This window comes from Giraffa tippelskirchi, chromosome 4 (assembly GCF_054371585.1).
Source record: "Giraffa tippelskirchi isolate mGirTip1 chromosome 4, T2T-mGirTip1v1.2.pri, whole genome shotgun sequence".
NCBI lineage: Eukaryota > Metazoa > Chordata > Mammalia > Artiodactyla > Giraffidae > Giraffa > Giraffa tippelskirchi.
Window position 1 is genome coordinate 41,948,126 of NC_137278.1, and position 16,913 is coordinate 41,965,038.

At 39.7% G+C, this 16,913-nt stretch overlaps 1 protein-coding gene and 1 long non-coding RNA gene across 4 annotated transcripts in view; one reads left to right on the forward strand and one right to left on the reverse strand.

Moving 5' to 3' along the window:
- Positions 1 to 1,213: 1,213 nt before the first annotated feature.
- On the reverse strand, positions 1,214 to 8,131 carry LOC145544934 (uncharacterized). The gene is made up of 3 exons (XR_014081733.1): positions 7,892 to 8,131; positions 6,552 to 6,652; positions 1,214 to 2,783 (listed from the first exon to the last, which is right to left on the reverse strand). It is a non-coding gene; the product is annotated as an uncharacterized LOC145544934 (long non-coding RNA).
- A 905-nt stretch (positions 8,132 to 9,036) lies between these two features.
- The window catches only part of SERTAD2 (SERTA domain containing 2), a 109,177-nt gene continuing 101,300 nt past the window's right edge, over positions 9,037 to 16,913 (forward strand). For all 3 annotated transcript variants that reach the window (XM_081588320.1, XM_081588322.1, XM_081588324.1), the window contains exon 1: positions 9,037 to 9,078. The gene's annotated coding sequence lies outside the window, so the exon portion shown is untranslated. The remainder of the gene's footprint in view (positions 9,079 to 16,913) is intronic.

Consider the following 16,913-nt stretch of genomic DNA (forward strand, 5'->3'; position numbering starts at 1 on the left):
TCTACTTTTCCTAATTCATCTCCCAAAACTCCCTAGAACTCTGTTAGTAATGGTTGAACAAATATGGGTTGATTGGATTACACAGCTCTCAAGAGTTAAAGAAGCTTCTCATGGATAAATCATTAGCTCTTTTTAGGGTTAGGTAATACACATGAGCTCACATTAATGTCCCAATACCAGGACCTGGTGATGAGCGTTACAGACCCTAAATGAGAGTCGTAAGATATTTGATCTCAAAAAAGTCATCTCTGCAAGATGCCATCCTAGCTTCTGCAGAAATCGAGGACCCAAAGCTAGTTAGAGAGAAGCCTGCACTTGTTTTTCAGTCTTCCTGGAAGTGTGTGGGCTGCCGTCCTGTGGAGCTCCCCACCTGGGCTCTGGCAAATTCTTGGGCTTTGAGGGCCATGAAATCATAGCGTAGCATTACTAAGCATCAGAATTTCATATGCTAGTAATGAGCCATTACGGAAGGTTTAGGGCAGAGACAAGCTTTTAAGGCAGTATAACCCAAGCAGCGGCTGTTCTCAGTGTACGTTTGTGGGAATCAATTGTGTTTCCCACATGTCTGCGTGGGGGAGATTCTTAACCTGATGTGGCTGGGAGAAACTTCAAGAGCCATCACATCCATCCCCTCTGTCTTTAGATTAGAAAACACTTAAATCTTTTTGAAAAATTACCAATCTATCTCCAAACTTAGGGGGTAAGGGGGAGGGACCTGCATGAAAACCTACAGCAACCTCATGTGAAAACTAGCAGGAAATATTTGAGTTAAAAGTGAATCACAACAGCATCTTCTTATCCTTCCTTCAAAGTGCTCCAGCTAAGAGCAGAAATGAAAAATACTGATGTGAACCGTGTTTCACTAAAAACACTTTAGTGAAAGACATCCCAAGGCCTGGGGCTTACATTGTTTTCTTGTTTCTTATCCTTTTTCAGTATAAAACATTTTAAAGATTTATCCACGTTGTAAGACATACATTTAGTGCACTACTTCCAGCAGCTGCACATTATTCCATAGTATCTGCTACATTTTATTTCCTCTCTGTATTGCACAGTGATCCATACTAAGCTTGCCAACAACATGCTGCTACTTCAAGTGCTGCTGTGATGACTATTCTCAGTTGTACCCTTTTATGGACATGTTTCAAGATTTTCTTAAAGGTATATATTCCTAGGAGTGAAACTGCTGGGCCATTAGGAAAACACATGCTACTTTTTCTTTTCTTTTGATGTGGACCATTTTCAAAGTCTTTATTGAATTTGTCACAATATTGCTTCTGTTTTATGCTTTGGTGTTTTGGACAGGGAGGCATGTGGGATCTTACCTCCCCAACTAGGGATCAAACCAGCAGACCCTGCACTGGAAGGCAAAGTCTTAACCACTGGACCACCAGAGAAGTCACCACATGCTACAGTTTATTACCTATTTGCACATAAGTCCAAAATGGCTATACCAGGGACTTAACACCCAATTGCAATGCATGAGAATTCTTGATTCCCACTCCCATCCTAGCCAACACTTGGTGTTACCCAACTTTCACATTTTTGCCTATTTAACTGATGTAAAGAAGTGTCTTGTTTTAATATGCATTTATCTGGTTATAAGTGGAATTGTATATCTCTTCATCTACTTCTTTAAACTGAAATATAGTTGGTAAACTGGCAAAAAATTGGCAAAAGGAGAAGAGGGCGGCAGAGGATGAGATGGTTGGATAGTATCACCAATTCAATGGACGTAAACTTGGGCAAACTCTGGGAGATAGTGAGGGCCTGGCCTACTGTAGTCCATGGGGTCACAAAGAATTGGTCATGACTTTGCGACTGAATAACAATAGTTGGTATACAATATTATATAAGTTACGGGTGTATAATATCATGATTTACAATTTTTAAAGGTTATATTCCATTTATAGTTATTATAAAATATTTGCTATAGTCCCCATGTTGTACAATATATCTATTCATCTAGTTGTTAGTCTCTCAAGCTTCCTTTCTGTAAATTTGCCTGTTCATATCCTTTGGCTATTTTTCTATTGTGTTTCCTGTGTTTTTTTCTCTCTCAATGATTTGCAGGAATTCCTAGCATATTGTAGACATTAATCTCTTGTTGGTTTGGAAACACCCCTCAATCTATCAACTTTCTCTTGTCTTATGATGTTCTTTGTTGACCAGAAAACTTTAATTTTGATAGAGTCAAGTTCATCAATCTTTTGGTTTTATAGTTTATGCTTTTAGAGTCTTATTGAAGAAATCTTTTCCTATCCTAAGATTCCAAAGCAATGCTTCTGCTTTTAATTTCTATTAGCTTTACAATTTTCCCTTTCATTTTTAGGTTTTTTTATTCATTGAAATTTTACCTTTGCAAATGGTATGAGATATGGATGCAACTTTATTTTTCTCAATGGTGAACCAATTTTTCCAACATTATCTATGAAACAAAACTTCTCTGTTAGGTTGGATTATTATTCCCAATCCTTCGCATCCTCCCGATTATAGAATTATACCCCCATGCTCTTTGCCATGTGGTTTTGCAGCACCTTCCACTACTTTGGTGGACTTGGCCATGTGACTTATTTGGCCGATGGAATATTAGGAGATGTGATGGCAGCAGAAGTGTTAAATGTGTTTGAGTGATTTGACTTCACCTCTTGAGCTCCTGTCATTGCCAGAAAGAGGGATGTGATAAAGACCTGAACTTAACCTGTGTCCTGGAGCAAAGCCCAGCTGAGTCCAACCAAGTCTTAACCTGATGAGATCAGCAGAGTCTCAGTTCACATACAGACCTGTGAAAGAGAAAAAACAATGGCTTTAATAAGTCACTGATATTTCAGGGTTATTTGTTATATGGTATTATTATTGTAGTGATAGTTGACTATCTCTACATGATTTCCTCATAGATTTGTGATGTTACCATTATCACATACCAAGTTCACATAGGTAAATGGGTTGTTTCTGAGTTGTCTATTCTGGTTCTCTGTTTTACATGTCTGCTACTATGACTTATAATATGTCTTATTTTCTGGAAGGGTAAATTTCCCCTCTCTGATTTTCGTTTTAAAAAATGACCAGATTATAATGGAATTTAATCTTCCATATGTATTTGAGAATGTTTAAATTCTTCAAATCCTGTTACGAGTTTGAATGGTTTGCACTGAGTTTATGAATACATTTAGAGATCATTAAAATCTTAGTGGGCTTCCTCAGTGGCTCAGCGGTTAAAGAATCTGCCTACAATGCAGAAGATGCAGCAGGAGCCAAAGGTTTGATCTCTGGGTCAAGAAGATAGATGCCCTGGGGAAAGAAATGGCAACCCACTCCAGTATTCTTGCCTGGGAAATCCCATGGACAGAGGAGCCTGGCAGGCTACAGTCCACGGGGCTGCAAAGAGTCAGATACGACTTAGTGACTAAACACACACACACACACACACACACACAATTATCTTAGTAACATTACTTCATCCTATCCACAAACATTATACACACCCCTATTTAGGTCTTCTTTGAAGTCTTTAAATACCATTAACATTTTTTCTTTAGTCTTTTTTTTGGCCATACCACGTGGTGTGCAGAATCTTAGTTTCCCAACCAGGGATCGAATCTGCATCCCTTGCAGGGGAAGGGCAGAGTCGTAACCACTGGACCGCAGGGAAGTCCAGTATTAACATTATTTTTTCATAAAAGTTTTGTGCATTTTTCTTAGGTTAATCCCCGAAGACTTTTAGAGTTTTCTTGCTATTGTAAATAGTATCTTATTTTTAGTTTTTTAGTACTAGTATGTAAGTATACTTCTGGTTTTCACAAAATGATTTTGAATTTGGGAATGTTGCTGTATCATTTAGGATTAGGTTTGGCTGTCTGCAACAACATACATGCGTACACACACACACACACACACAAACTATAATAAGGGTGGCACGAATGAGATGGAGGTGTGTTCAAGAAGTTCCAGAAGTCTGGAGGTAGCTGCTTTAGGGTTGGTGCTAGTACAGAAGGTGCCTTCTTTCTTGTTCCCCTGTGTGTGGTTTCAATATTCAACCTCAGCTCATGGTCTAAGATGACTACTGAAGCTCCAGCTACTGTATCTTCATTTCAGACGGCAGGAAAGAGGATGAAGCATACTCTCTCCCTTTAGGAATGTGTGCACCAGATCTGCTTCTAACCCATTGCCTAGAACGTGGCAGCACTTAGCTACAAAGGAGGCTAGCAAACATTGTCTTTATTCTGGTTGGCCATGTGCCCCATAAAAAAGTAGTTCTGTGGAAGAAAGAGAAAAAAATTGCTCTCTGTCACTTTGCCGCTTTCTCGTATTATTTCTAATAGGTTGTTGTTCCTATTAGGTGTTTTATGTGGTTGATCATATTATTGCAAAAATCCCAATTTTATCCCTTTCCTTCTGATCCTTCCATTTAACTTCTTCATCTTTTTATTACAAATCTTATTTTGTCAGCCAGGACTTTCAATATCATTTGAGCAGCAGTGGCAAACTTGTCTTGATCCCACACTTATATGGAATGTGTTAAAGTTAATCCATTAATAATATTTTGCAGTACATTTTTGGTCCTTCATAAAGTTAAGTAAATTTCTTCCTATTCCTAATTTTTCTGAAAGTTTCTATTATTAATAAGTGATGTACATTCTCCAATGCTTTCTCTCTCTTAGCCTTCTTGAGGTGAATTATTTGGATAGGTTTTCTGATGTTAAATCATACTTGAATTTCTGAAATAAATCCTACTTGATTTATTACATTTTTATGATAAACGGCTAGATAGGTAGCTAGACAGGTATATTCTAAAGAGAGGGAAATGAGTCTCAAGGTTTCTTCTGTTTTTCTGGAGTAAGAATGTTGGATTCAGTTAGCTAATATTTAGAGTTTTTTGCATATATGTTCATAAGCAAAATGGGCCTATTCTTGTTCTTTTTCAGATTTAGAATCTAATTCTAATTTTTCTTTTTTTCTGCCTCTGCCTCCTCTTGCTGATTACGACTTTTTAATTCATTTATTTTGTAATTTGGATTGTGAGCTAATGTTCATTTGGGCTCTATCTGTAGGAATGCTAATGAAACTCGGGTTGAAACCTCCATCTTCAATAAAGGATGTACTTTTGCTTCCTGGTCCATGTGAGTTGGACTTCCCTGGTGGCTCAGAGGTTAAAGCGTCTGCCTCCAATGCGGGAGACCTGGGTTCGATCCCTGGGTCGGGAAGATCCCCTGGAGAAGGAAATGGCAAACCACTCCAGTATTCTTGCCTGGAGAATCCCATGGATGGAGGAGCCTGGTAGGCTACAGTCCACGGGGTCGCAAAGAGTCGGACACGACTGAGCGACTTTCCTTCCTTCCTTCCTTCCATGTGAGTTGTATATAAGCTCTTTGAGATAACAAAAATCTCATATAGCACTTTTTATTTTTTTTGGTAACCATAACAGTTCTTAGTACATCATTAGTATTACTCCACTGTTTAGAAAATGATAGTAACAAATCATTTGTACACTGAAATTTGCATTTTGAAACGTGACTCCCCCATGTAAAAAATTCTTTTTGTATACCTCAAAATCATAAACTAGTAAGTTTTACACATATTGAGATTTATACATAACATCAATTACAGTGTTATTTTTAAGCTTATACATCTATTTGACTTAGTATACATTTTAAATGGTGTAGTTATAAAGTATATCTATGGTATTTATGAAAAGCAATTTGCCAACTTCACCCTTTTTTTTTTTTTAGGGATTACCTTGCCAGTGTATTACACAATCCTATGCACAAGAAATATAGAAAGGTAAGTGATCACAAAAATGAGAGAAAAAATGTATAAGAGAAAGGAATATATATGGAAAAAAGGAAAGAGATATGTGTGAGAAAGGAAGGAATAAATAAGTAATAGTTCTTAAATTTTCAAAAGAAAGGAATAAAAAGGGGGTTTCAAATGAAACATTTAATATTTATTCATGTCACGGGCATATTTGCTAAAAATGCAGAAGCCCAGGACCAGCCTACAGAGATGATGATTCAGTAGGTCTAAGAGCAGCCTCAGGAATCCAGGTGGGCCTAAGACAACCATTTAAGAAATACTGGAACAGGGTGAGCACAGAATTAGAAGATGACACGTGGTGGGGACTGGAGGCATGCCAGTGACAACTGACAAGGGAGCAGCTTCTGCCACCGGAGGCTAACCCTGGCTATTTGGAGATCCTCTCAAAGATCCTCTAGTGCAGTTTAGACTCAAAATTGTCTGTGTTTTAAGTGACATTCATAGTATGTAAGATAACACCACGATCAATTATATTCACCCGAGTCATAAAATGACCTCACAGCAAGAGAAATAAGAAATAGGCTTTCTGAAAGTATCATTAGCACATTCTTAAATGTAGTAACATAGCCCACACTAGAAATGGAGCTGATTCTTCCACAGGAGGGATTTAGTGTGTTTCAGTCATCACAGGGTGACTTGGCTAAGGGAACACGGCCCCCCTCCTGAGTATCATTATGTCCTGGGATGAGGATGCTGGCGTCCTTGCATTGCCAAACTGCAAAGAAGTTTCAACATACCGAGGGGCAATGCAAACACAATCTGGGCACTATAGGAAGTCTGCAGGTTGGTTCATTTTCTTAGGTGGACTCAGGATGCAGGCCAACATCATGGAATAAGGCTAAAATCAGAAAGAGAAGAGGTAAGAGGTGTCAGGCTGAGTGTCACAATTACAGTTTAGGGGAAGGGTCCCTATCTTAAAATGATAGTAATCAAGGAAAGCCTTCCTATGACTAGGGTAAGCCTTAAGGCTTATTGTTCACTTACTACCTCTCTGAATTCCAGACCACTGTAGGTTTTACTCTGATAATCATGGGGAAAAAATGATCTTGCTCCCTTCAAGACCACAAGTCAATCTCCAGTTGACTGTCTAAAGCCAGTTGACTTGTCTAAAGAAAATGGATACTGAGTATTCTAAGTGGACTGGAAAATCTTTTTTTCTAGGGATGTGATATGTGATTTGTCTTTCCTTGGTTTTTTTCAATAGGAAGCAATTGTCATAAATTTCAATAACCTGCAGAAATGCACCTTGTGGTTATGAAGGTGGATTTTTGCCAGTCTATTTCTTTTGCAGGCACCTCTGTTCAGGTTTATTAGTGATCCCAGTCACTTTCAAGTACAAGTGCTTGCAGTGTTAAGGTGTGTACAATGATTCCTAGACAGTAGGCAAGAAATTGAGAAAAAGCTGTAGCTCCGGGGAATGAGCAGCGAGATCTAGTAATGAGTACAAGGTGTCAAGGTCCAAGGTGAGGAAAGTGGGCAGAGAAGTGGGAGAAAAAGAGTAATGCATGCGGGAGGAAGGGCTGGAGGAAGCTGATATATACACGCACAAATCCCACACAGCTTCACTCACGTCAGGTTAAGCACCTGTTCCAGAAACTCAATAAAGAAATGTTATGTATTCAGGAGGTGTTTCAACCTGTCCACACCCTACTCTGAATTTCCCAGGACACAGGCAAGCAAGGAGGGAAATGCCTCCGGTCTCGGCGTCCAGCTCCCTCGGCTCCCAGAGCACAGCCCCACAGGACGTCACACAGAGCTGTCTCCGAGAGTGGGCAATGCACCGACGGGAGTTAAAGTTTTGATCCGATTCACTCCAAATCTGTCTGCCACTCGGGAGTGGGGTTTGGCCGCAGGGACTCCCAGGCAGCGCCGGGCAGAGGCTGAGCAGCAACAGCAGCAGCTTGAAGGCTGAGTAAGGAGCCAGCCTTCTTCATCGCCTCCTCCGGTCGGTGCAGAGTCGGCAGCACAGCCAGTCCCTATAGCTGTCACGCCGTCGGTACCGCGGCCCCTCCGCCGCCCCCCACCCCCCACCCCCCCGCACGGCCCCAGCCCTCACACTGTTATTTGCGTGACTGACCTGAAAAGGGCGGGAGGGAGGACCCGGGTGCCGGAGAGAGAGGAGGACCTTGGCCCGCCCACTCCTTCCCCCTGTGGCTCGGAGCGGCACCTTCTCCTCCTCATTGGGCACACTCTTGCGTCCATCACCCCCATGCGGCCCTCGGATTGGCAGAAGGCGCACTTCTGGAGCGAGGCGGACTGAGTGACTCCGCTGGTCTCCGGTGCCTCATCTTTCCCTCCACCGCTCCCTCCCTACTTCACGTCCACCCACCACTCCCCACCCCCACTCCACTTCCCCCCGCCCGGTTAGCGGCAGTGTCCTTAGAAGACTCATTGGGCCAGGGGCGAAGCCTGCCGCCTATCGAGCCGCACCGTCATTGGCCGACGCCCACGCCCGTCGGAGCGGCGGGCTTCGGCATTGGGTGATTCCGCTCCGCTCCCGCCCCCCGCAACGCCTCGCCCTCTCACTCTCCTCCTCCTCTCCCGGCTCTTTCACAGCCCCCCTTTCCCCTGCCGTCCCCACCGCATCTCCCCTGTCCAGCTGGGCGGGGACTGCTGTACGACTCTGTAAAGTCTGTGAGTCACTGCACAACCCATCAATCCAATTAAATGTCTTGAGCTAGCCGAGCAGGCGGTGCTGCTGCCGCGGCCGCTCGCCCAGCCGCGGCCGCCCCTGCTCTCAGCGCCCCTCTGATCCATGGCTGTCTGTCTGTACTTGTTACGGTGTAACCGCCTCCTCCGCCTCCTCCTCGGGAGCCGCTGCAACTTCCCCTCAGCCAGCCTCCTCCTCCGCTTGGGGACTGCAAAGGCATGGGATAGACCTAGAGCCACTTCTGTCACCCCTCCAGCCCTCGCTCAGTCTCCCCCTTTAAATTAAAGTCAGATCCTCGCTTCTCATCGTTTTAGAGGTTTCTTTGTCAGTCTTTTTATTTCCCCGGATTTTATTTTCCCTCCCTGGGGCAGGGGGTCGCAGGGGCCGGTGGGCTTATTTTAGGGAAGGGGCTTTCCACTCCCTCCCCCCGTGGCTCCTCGTTCCTTTCCGGCAGTGACTTGATTTCCCTGCTCCGCTCCGCTCCCACCCCTCGAACTCACCGTCCTGCACTCGAGTGACGCACCGACACCCCCCGCCCACAGCCCAGACGTCCCCTCCCTCGCTGCCACCCCGACCCGTCTCGGAGCTGGACCCGGTGCCGACTTCGCCGAAGGGTGAGTGCAGTGCTGGGTTAGCGGGGGTGGGTGTTGGGGCGGGGGGAGGGTCTGGGGAAATGTAGCGGGTCCACTTTGGGGAGGGCAAGGGCTCACGCTGTGGGCTGGAGGTTCCCGGTCCGGCGAGGATTTGAGGTGGCGACTGCCTTCCTCCCTCTCTCCCTCTTCCCCCGCCCCTCGACTCCTTATTCACCAGCCTTGCTGTATTTCTAGGTATTGCCAACGCTTATAAAATGAGCGGTAATGGCAAGCTTTCTTAGTGAGCGGTCATAATCAGCGAATTGAACTGATAGACTCTATGACCTGCAAAAAATGTCAGACGGCTAATAATGGGTACGTTGTCTTCCAAATCAAAGTTAAACTTTTATTCAGTAAAGGCAAAGCAAAAGGTATGTCTGATTTGAATGAGATAGACCATGAGAAGTCAGGTTGCTTAGTGGCATGGCTTGCTGTTTTTATTTTAAAATAGTTTTGTAGGTTCCCTTTTGGAAAAAAAAGAAAAGAGAATTCAATATTAATGTAAAGATTACAAAGTCTTTGAACCTGTTGGAGGAAAGCGAGGTAAGATGGAAGTCCACTTTGACACTTCATCTTTAGCTCACCTCTATTCTAGCCAGAAATTATAACACAGAATTTTTTATTTCCTGGTCACTGCGCACAGTGGGGTGTATTAAAAGACAAATAGGGATTTTTTTTTTCTTTTGATATCCCTTTTTTGTATACTTGATTGCTCTTGAGCAAAATTTTGATTTGGTTTCTTGGTTGCAGGCTGTTCAAAAGTACACATGCGTGGCCATATATATCCTTTATGAGACTTGCCCTATGCATCTTTAGTATTTAATTTGAGGTAAAAATAAAAATTATGAGAAATACTCTGAATCGCCTTCTGAGGTTATGTTTGAGAATTCAGCCTGTTTAAAATGGTACTTATTCTTTTTGAATCAAGTTCTGGTCTACTTGTCCACAAGATGCAAATTAGGCCAAACCAAACATGTTTTGAAATATTAAAGTACACTAAAGGCCTCTTAGTAGTTCATTCTCTCCTGTTCTTGCAGACTAACCAGAATAAGTTGTTGCTAAATTTAATTGTACAGAATAGACTGTTCCTGTACTGAAGTCTGCCAAGTTTCTACAGAAAAATTTCTTTTTAAAGAGGAGCAATGTGTTTATGATCAGCCCAAAGTAGTAAAGTTGACTCAAATGTAAATGCTGTCATAAGGAAATGCTTGTCATAAGCCCCCAAACCTGGCAGAGTGTTTCAGGAAGACTTATACAAAGCCTTTCTGAATTGTTTAATACATTTCATCATGTGGCCTTTTTCATGAGTGTTTAAGACTGAAATCATTCAGAGGCCTTATAACACAGGGGAGCCATGCTGCCTGAATTTGAATCTAGCCACAATCCCAGGATGGCTGACTGACCTTAGGCAAGTTCAAACCTGGCCTGTGAGGGTTTTCTCCTGTAAATGGGAGGGATGACTTTTCCCTCTAAGGGTTGCCTTAAGGGTAAGTGAGAGGGCACAGGTCACAGAGCACTTGGTGTTAGCTGCCCCACCTCCATCATCATCATCATCACCCCCTGAGAGGGAGTCTGGTGTAGTGGTTAAGAAGGGGACCTCCATAAGCAGTCTCTGTAGGTTCAAGTCTCAGTATTTCCTCCTGCTATCTTTGTGATCTTGGCCAGATTAACCTCGAATTCCCCATCTATAAAGTGAGGATTAATAGAAAAATTTTCTTCATAGGGTTATCATGAGGTCAGAATGAGTTTAGACCAGTGTTTAGTACATATTTTCAAGTTTAATTCTTTGCTCTGTTCCTAGTACATCTAGAAACATGAGTGACTATATTTTTTAGAAGTATGCTTTTTGTAAAGATAAAGAATTATTACTGTCAGTGAAATAAGCAGAGTTCTTATCTACCTGCACAATGTTTTATGGGATTTACACTTTTAAGTAAAGTTTATATGAGTTTTTATGAAATTTAGTTATTGGATGAGTTGAGCTGATTACTCTTTGATTTTAATTTGCACAACAGAGTATGCATACCTCTGTTATAATGATACGTATCACACATTTGCTGTTACGTGTGATTTTCTCCTCTACTAAACACAAAGCTCTTTGAGGATAAGAGTAGTATTTCATTCATAATTTAATCTCAGGTGCCTAGCAGAGTGCCTGGTACATAAACAGTCTTAATGAATGTTGTGGAATGGATTAAACGATCTTGTTCTCGATTTGTTTATGAGTAGTTAAACGACATTGTAAGTGATATTATGGAGAATACTATTGTTTGTGTCGTTGAGTTGAATTTTTATGTTTTCAATTACTATTTTTGTAAATAGAAATGGAGTTATAATGTTTTATTAGGAAAATAATTTTTATTTTGAAGATTAAACTTAAAATATTCTGAAAAGTACTTATCAAATATCTCATCTTAATACGTAACATAGCCTCTTTTTTAATTGAAAGATTTTCTGATTCCCAAACTTCCTTTCACTCAGTTGGATGTTATTATAATTAATATAGGTTATACGAATTAGATTTTGAATGTCCTTAATGATGATGTGATGTTATTATTGGCTTCAGAATTAATAATAATAAAAATGAACTTATCAAACCAACACTGTGGAAATAAAACAGCACAATTTCCTTAAGGACCTAAGCTTTATTTCTTTTTCCATTCAAGAGAGTGAAATTCTTTCTCTTGGGCAGACTTAATAAATAATTAGCTTTTCAAATAGTTGTAGTAAATAGTGTAACAGGAATCATAACGAAGGTATATGTACTCAGTAAATAAAACACTTTAAACTTCACCACACACCTAATTGGCATTATACAACTGGATAATACATATTTTTTCAATAAGCAAACTTGATAGGGCCTGCACCACCTGCTTCATTTATAGAATCATTCTGCTTTACTTGTCAATAAAACCACTTTAGTTACTGTACCCTCTGAAAGTATAAAATGCAAGAAATATCTTTCATGAAAGAGATGTCCTCCGTAACAAACTCTGAATACTCATCTACTCAGAAGTGTTACAGTGTTCCATAACATTGTTAAAACTTTTCAAATGGGTAAACTATCTAGCACAATGTGGGTAATTTTGTATACATAATCTTTTGTTTAACCAAATAATCAGTTAATCCATTTTAGTTGAACATATTGCATTTTCATTGGCTAAAACAATTAATTTTAAAAACTTGTCTTTTTTGCTCATACACTCTGAAAGCAGTTAATCTAAAATGGAACTTTAAACAATTAATTTATAAGCACTTAGAAGCTACACTGAAACATATAGTCTACAGGATTGAAGGTCTAATTTTTTGCTTGACTGATTTCAACATGGTTTCTATAGCTCACATCTTTTTCTTTTATTTAACATTTTTTGGTGAGGACATTTGAGTACTTTTTGGTATTTTATAGGCATATAGGATGTCCTCAGCTTTTAAAAAAGCAACGTTTCTGATGAAGAATTGTCTGGAAAGAAGAGGAAAGAGGAATAGAAATAACCTTTAAGGCCTATCCGTGTCTTTTAGCATTAGGAAAATGGGTAACAATATACTCTGTCAGTGATCAAAAGGAGAAGAAAATTATTTTTGTGTTATCTGTTGCCATACACTTAGAATTAAAATCCATGGAGCTCTAGACTGAGCCATGTCACCAACTGGCATGTGACCTTGAGCATTACACTTAACCTCCAAGATTCTCCCCGTTCTTGTCCTTTCAGTGTGAAGAGAAAAGGCAGTTGCCTGGCCCTCACTCACAGGGGACATTGTAGGAGTCATTTGTAAGTGCTTTTTAAAAGCACTGGAGAAGGACAAAGTGCAAGCAAATACAAAGTAAACATTCACATTTAGAAATGAACATTTGTTTTATCATTATTAAAAAATTGTGACTTTAGATCTTTTGTCTTAAGGCCATTTTTTCCTTTTAACTTTATATTTGTGGAGACTTCTTATTGGTATGGTCTGAAGAATGAATAAGGTACCTAAAGAGGCGAGGAACTTTGGAAGGGATTTTAAATGTTAACATTAAGTTTTGGTGTATCCTGGGTTGTAGCACATGTTGATGTTCTAAGATCAAACTTTATGTATCTAGAAGATAATACATTTTGTTAAAGATTGTAAAACTTGCATGTGCAGGACCCCCTCCTGACACTGTTATTTTGTACCTTGAGTACAGTGAAATGTGCATGTGTCAGAATATAGTAGCTTGGAGGATTTCATTTATTCCATATAATCTTTTATTTAGGAAGGTGAGTGAAGACAGGTATGGAAAGGCTGTATTTTAAGAAACTAGTTCTTTTTTTTGTAATGTCTTATCCCAAAAAGTGAGTTCTGAGTCTTTAAAAATCAAAAGCCTAGAGTTAGCACATTATGTCAGTTTCTTTGAATTCACCTTTTCCTCTCTATGGTTATTAACAGAAGAGTTGTCACAACCTAATGGTATTATATCACTTTTTAAAATAGAAATGAAATTCTAGTTTATTCAGAGTAAGACTTATTAAAACAAGTGGGACATACAAAGAAATATTTTTTTTGTTCCATCTAATATTAAGTATAGTGAACAGTGATCCTCAAATGCAAGGTTGCTAAGCAGAAAGCAACTTTTGAAAGTATATTGTCCTTTTGTCCTTATTGTTGAATATTCAGTTGATGAAAACTCAAACCCATCGGATTTCTTTTCTACTTCTGTATGTATAGTCCGCAATGTTGTCTATAAAGTTTCATGTGATGTTATGTACAACTCTTTAGTATTGAACGTTTGCTTTTAACTTACTAAATAAAATGACCAAAACAGGCCACCTTTTAAATTTTATCTGATTTTCACAACCTTCTTTGCTTTGTTCTACCACTGTTTTTCAATTTTCTTAATATTACCACATGAATTTGTCTTTCTTTTAATGCGGTGTCTTTCTCATTTTGCTCTTCTTCTCACACTGGTCTTTTTCCTTGATCACTGCAGGTTTTTTTCTTTGGCTCTGTTTTGCCTTTGCCTCTGTTTAAGGCCCGGAAAAGGGGTTTCATCTATTTCATTCTGCTTTTATGAGACTGAGGCAAAGGCCTTCTATATAGAAAACTTGCTTTGCCCCATCTCAAAAGATGAACTTTCTGATCATCTTATCTACACAAAACTTAAAGAACCATTTTGTAAACCTAAAACCAAGTTTTAACTTATGTGAGGTGATAAAAAGGGACAGTAATGATGTGTTTAGTATTTCCTGCTTTTCTGTTAATCTCTTTTTTGGAGAGATACCCACAGAATTTTTTATGTCCACATTACCTTAAAACATCTGAAGCATCCAAGCTTTGTATTGCTTGGCACCCAGTGCCTGATGAGCATTGGTGGCTGTCTGAGCTGTGACCGTGGCCACCTGACCATTTAAAGGGGCGTGCAGGCCTGAGAACAGCACGTGAGATGTGAAGAGCAGGTCCTTTGTTTTGTTTTTAACTCTGTAAAACCAGACAGAACCCCAGACCCTGTCCACTGAGGTTTTCCAGGTTCGCCATTGTTGAATGACTAATGGTTCCTGATGAAGTAACCATCAGCTTTATTGTGTTCCAATAATCTCAACTCAACTGAAATGTACCCCTTTGAGTTAACTTTTGTTTTGATTTTTAAGACTTCTTTTTACCGAGAAAATCAAGGAGTATGAAAATGAGTATGTATTTTTAAATTAAAAAATTTACATAAAAATCCTTTGAGTAAAAAGATTTTCTAAGGACCCAAATCCATTGATTTGGAGAGAATGTTTAGTAGTTTCTTAAAATAATTCACATTATTCAGACATTAGTAGTAGAAGACCTTTCAATTTGATTAAATGAAATGAATCCCCCTTTTGATTTATAAAACAAATGGTCCATTATACTTTTTATTTAAACAATTCAAATATGAGGTTAGATAAACTGCATTTTGGAGTTGGTGAAATGAGACTTTCCAGAAATTATGCTTTGTAAAATCTGTACCTCTCAGAGGAAGTTTGGTCTTTTTCTTTTTGGTTTTTTTTTTGTACACCTGTATCCCATTCCTGACTTCTGTTCATTTCATTCAGCAGACTTATTGAGCATTTATTATGTGCCAGCTACTTTTACGAGGCAATACATCACAGCAGTGAAGAAAAGGAACAAATATTTTTGTCCTTGTAGAAATTACATCCTAAACTATTTTGATATATATTTAGAGCTAGTTGTCTACTACTTTGAGTAGTCACAGCTCCACATTGTGTAATAGTGGTCTACAAAAACGTTAAAATTTCTTCATGTGGATTTTATGCCTTTTGACTTAATGTGAAGGTCTAAAACTGAATCCTGAAACAACTGCATTTGAGTTGACCATTTTTATTTGAGTTTGAGATGAAATATTAAAAACATATAATGTTGCCAATGTTTCCACCAGAAATCATGAAATTATCCTCATTTATGAACCCCAGGAAACCTTACAGTGGACATGGTCTGAAATTTACCCTAACTTTTCTTTACACCTTTGAAGTTGTTTTCTCCCTTTGCTTTGTTTTCTTTGTGACAGAGCCTGAAAAAAATGTGTAACACTGAAAATTGCACAATGGAAATGTAGTCCTCATAGCTATATTGCACAATTGACAAGAAAATCTTGAGTTTCCTTTGTCTAGTGTACATAAAGAACTAATCTTTTGTTTCCATTATTATAAAAACTGTATAATTTCCTAAACAAATAAAACCCTTAGGGTACCTTTCACCTCAAATATTAAAGTATATATGTGTTTTTACAGTATAAATAGCACTAATCTGAGATAATGACTTTTATTAATTATTTTATTTTTGTTTATAAATAACACATTTCCCAAGTGCTTGGAGGCTGCTGCTGCTGCTACTGTTTAGTAGCTAAATTGTATCTGATTCTACAATCCCATGGACTGTGGCCCACCAGGCTCTTCTCTACAAGGGATTTCCCAGGCAATAATACTGGAGTAGGTGGCCATTTCCTTCTCCAGGGGATCTTCCTGACCCAGGGATCAAACACGCATCTCCTCCATTGGCAGGTGAATTCTTTACCATGGAGCCACTTGGGAAGCCCTAATCAGAGACTAATAGACATGGCACCTGTCCATAATGGTGTTCACGGTCCAGATGGCAGAGAAAAGATCCCCACATGAAGATGGTCTCTTGTGTTGGACATTATGCGATCTAACTTGATAGGAAGTCTGGTGGAGGTCACTAGAGTAAGCTAGGTCAGATGGACTTGCCTTCTGGAAATCCTGGACAGCCTTCATGGGAATCCATCCTTCCTTTTTTTTCATCCTTCCTTTTAAGTTTGGTGAAGAGGGCCTTCTTTGTGCCTTAGATACCTAAGGGTAGAACAGTCACTTTCCTAGCCACTGCAGCTAGTATGGAAAGGAAATGGAGCATGCATCCTAGGCATTCATTACATTTGTTAGCTATCCCCATGGGAGGCAGAAACTCTGCACCCAGAAATAGAATACAGATGAGCCAAATTACCGGGGTTCAGCTTCCAGTGATTTGACTTTACAGAGGTGTGAAAGTTCTGCACATTCTGTAGAAACTGGAATTTTGAGTTTTGACAGTTTTTCTGGAACGGTATGCTAAACGATCCTCTTGTGATGATAGTCATGAGGTAAATAACCAAGGCACTTACAACCATTCTGTACCACAGAACCATTCTGTTTTTCACTGTCAGTACAGTATTCAACAAATTACATGAGATATTTAATACTTAATTAGAAAATAGGTTTTGTGTTAGGTGTTTTTGCCCAGTTGTAGGCCAGTGGAAGTGTTCTGAGCATGTTTAAAGTAGGTTTAGCTAAGCTATGATATTTGGTAGTTTAGGTATTTTAAAT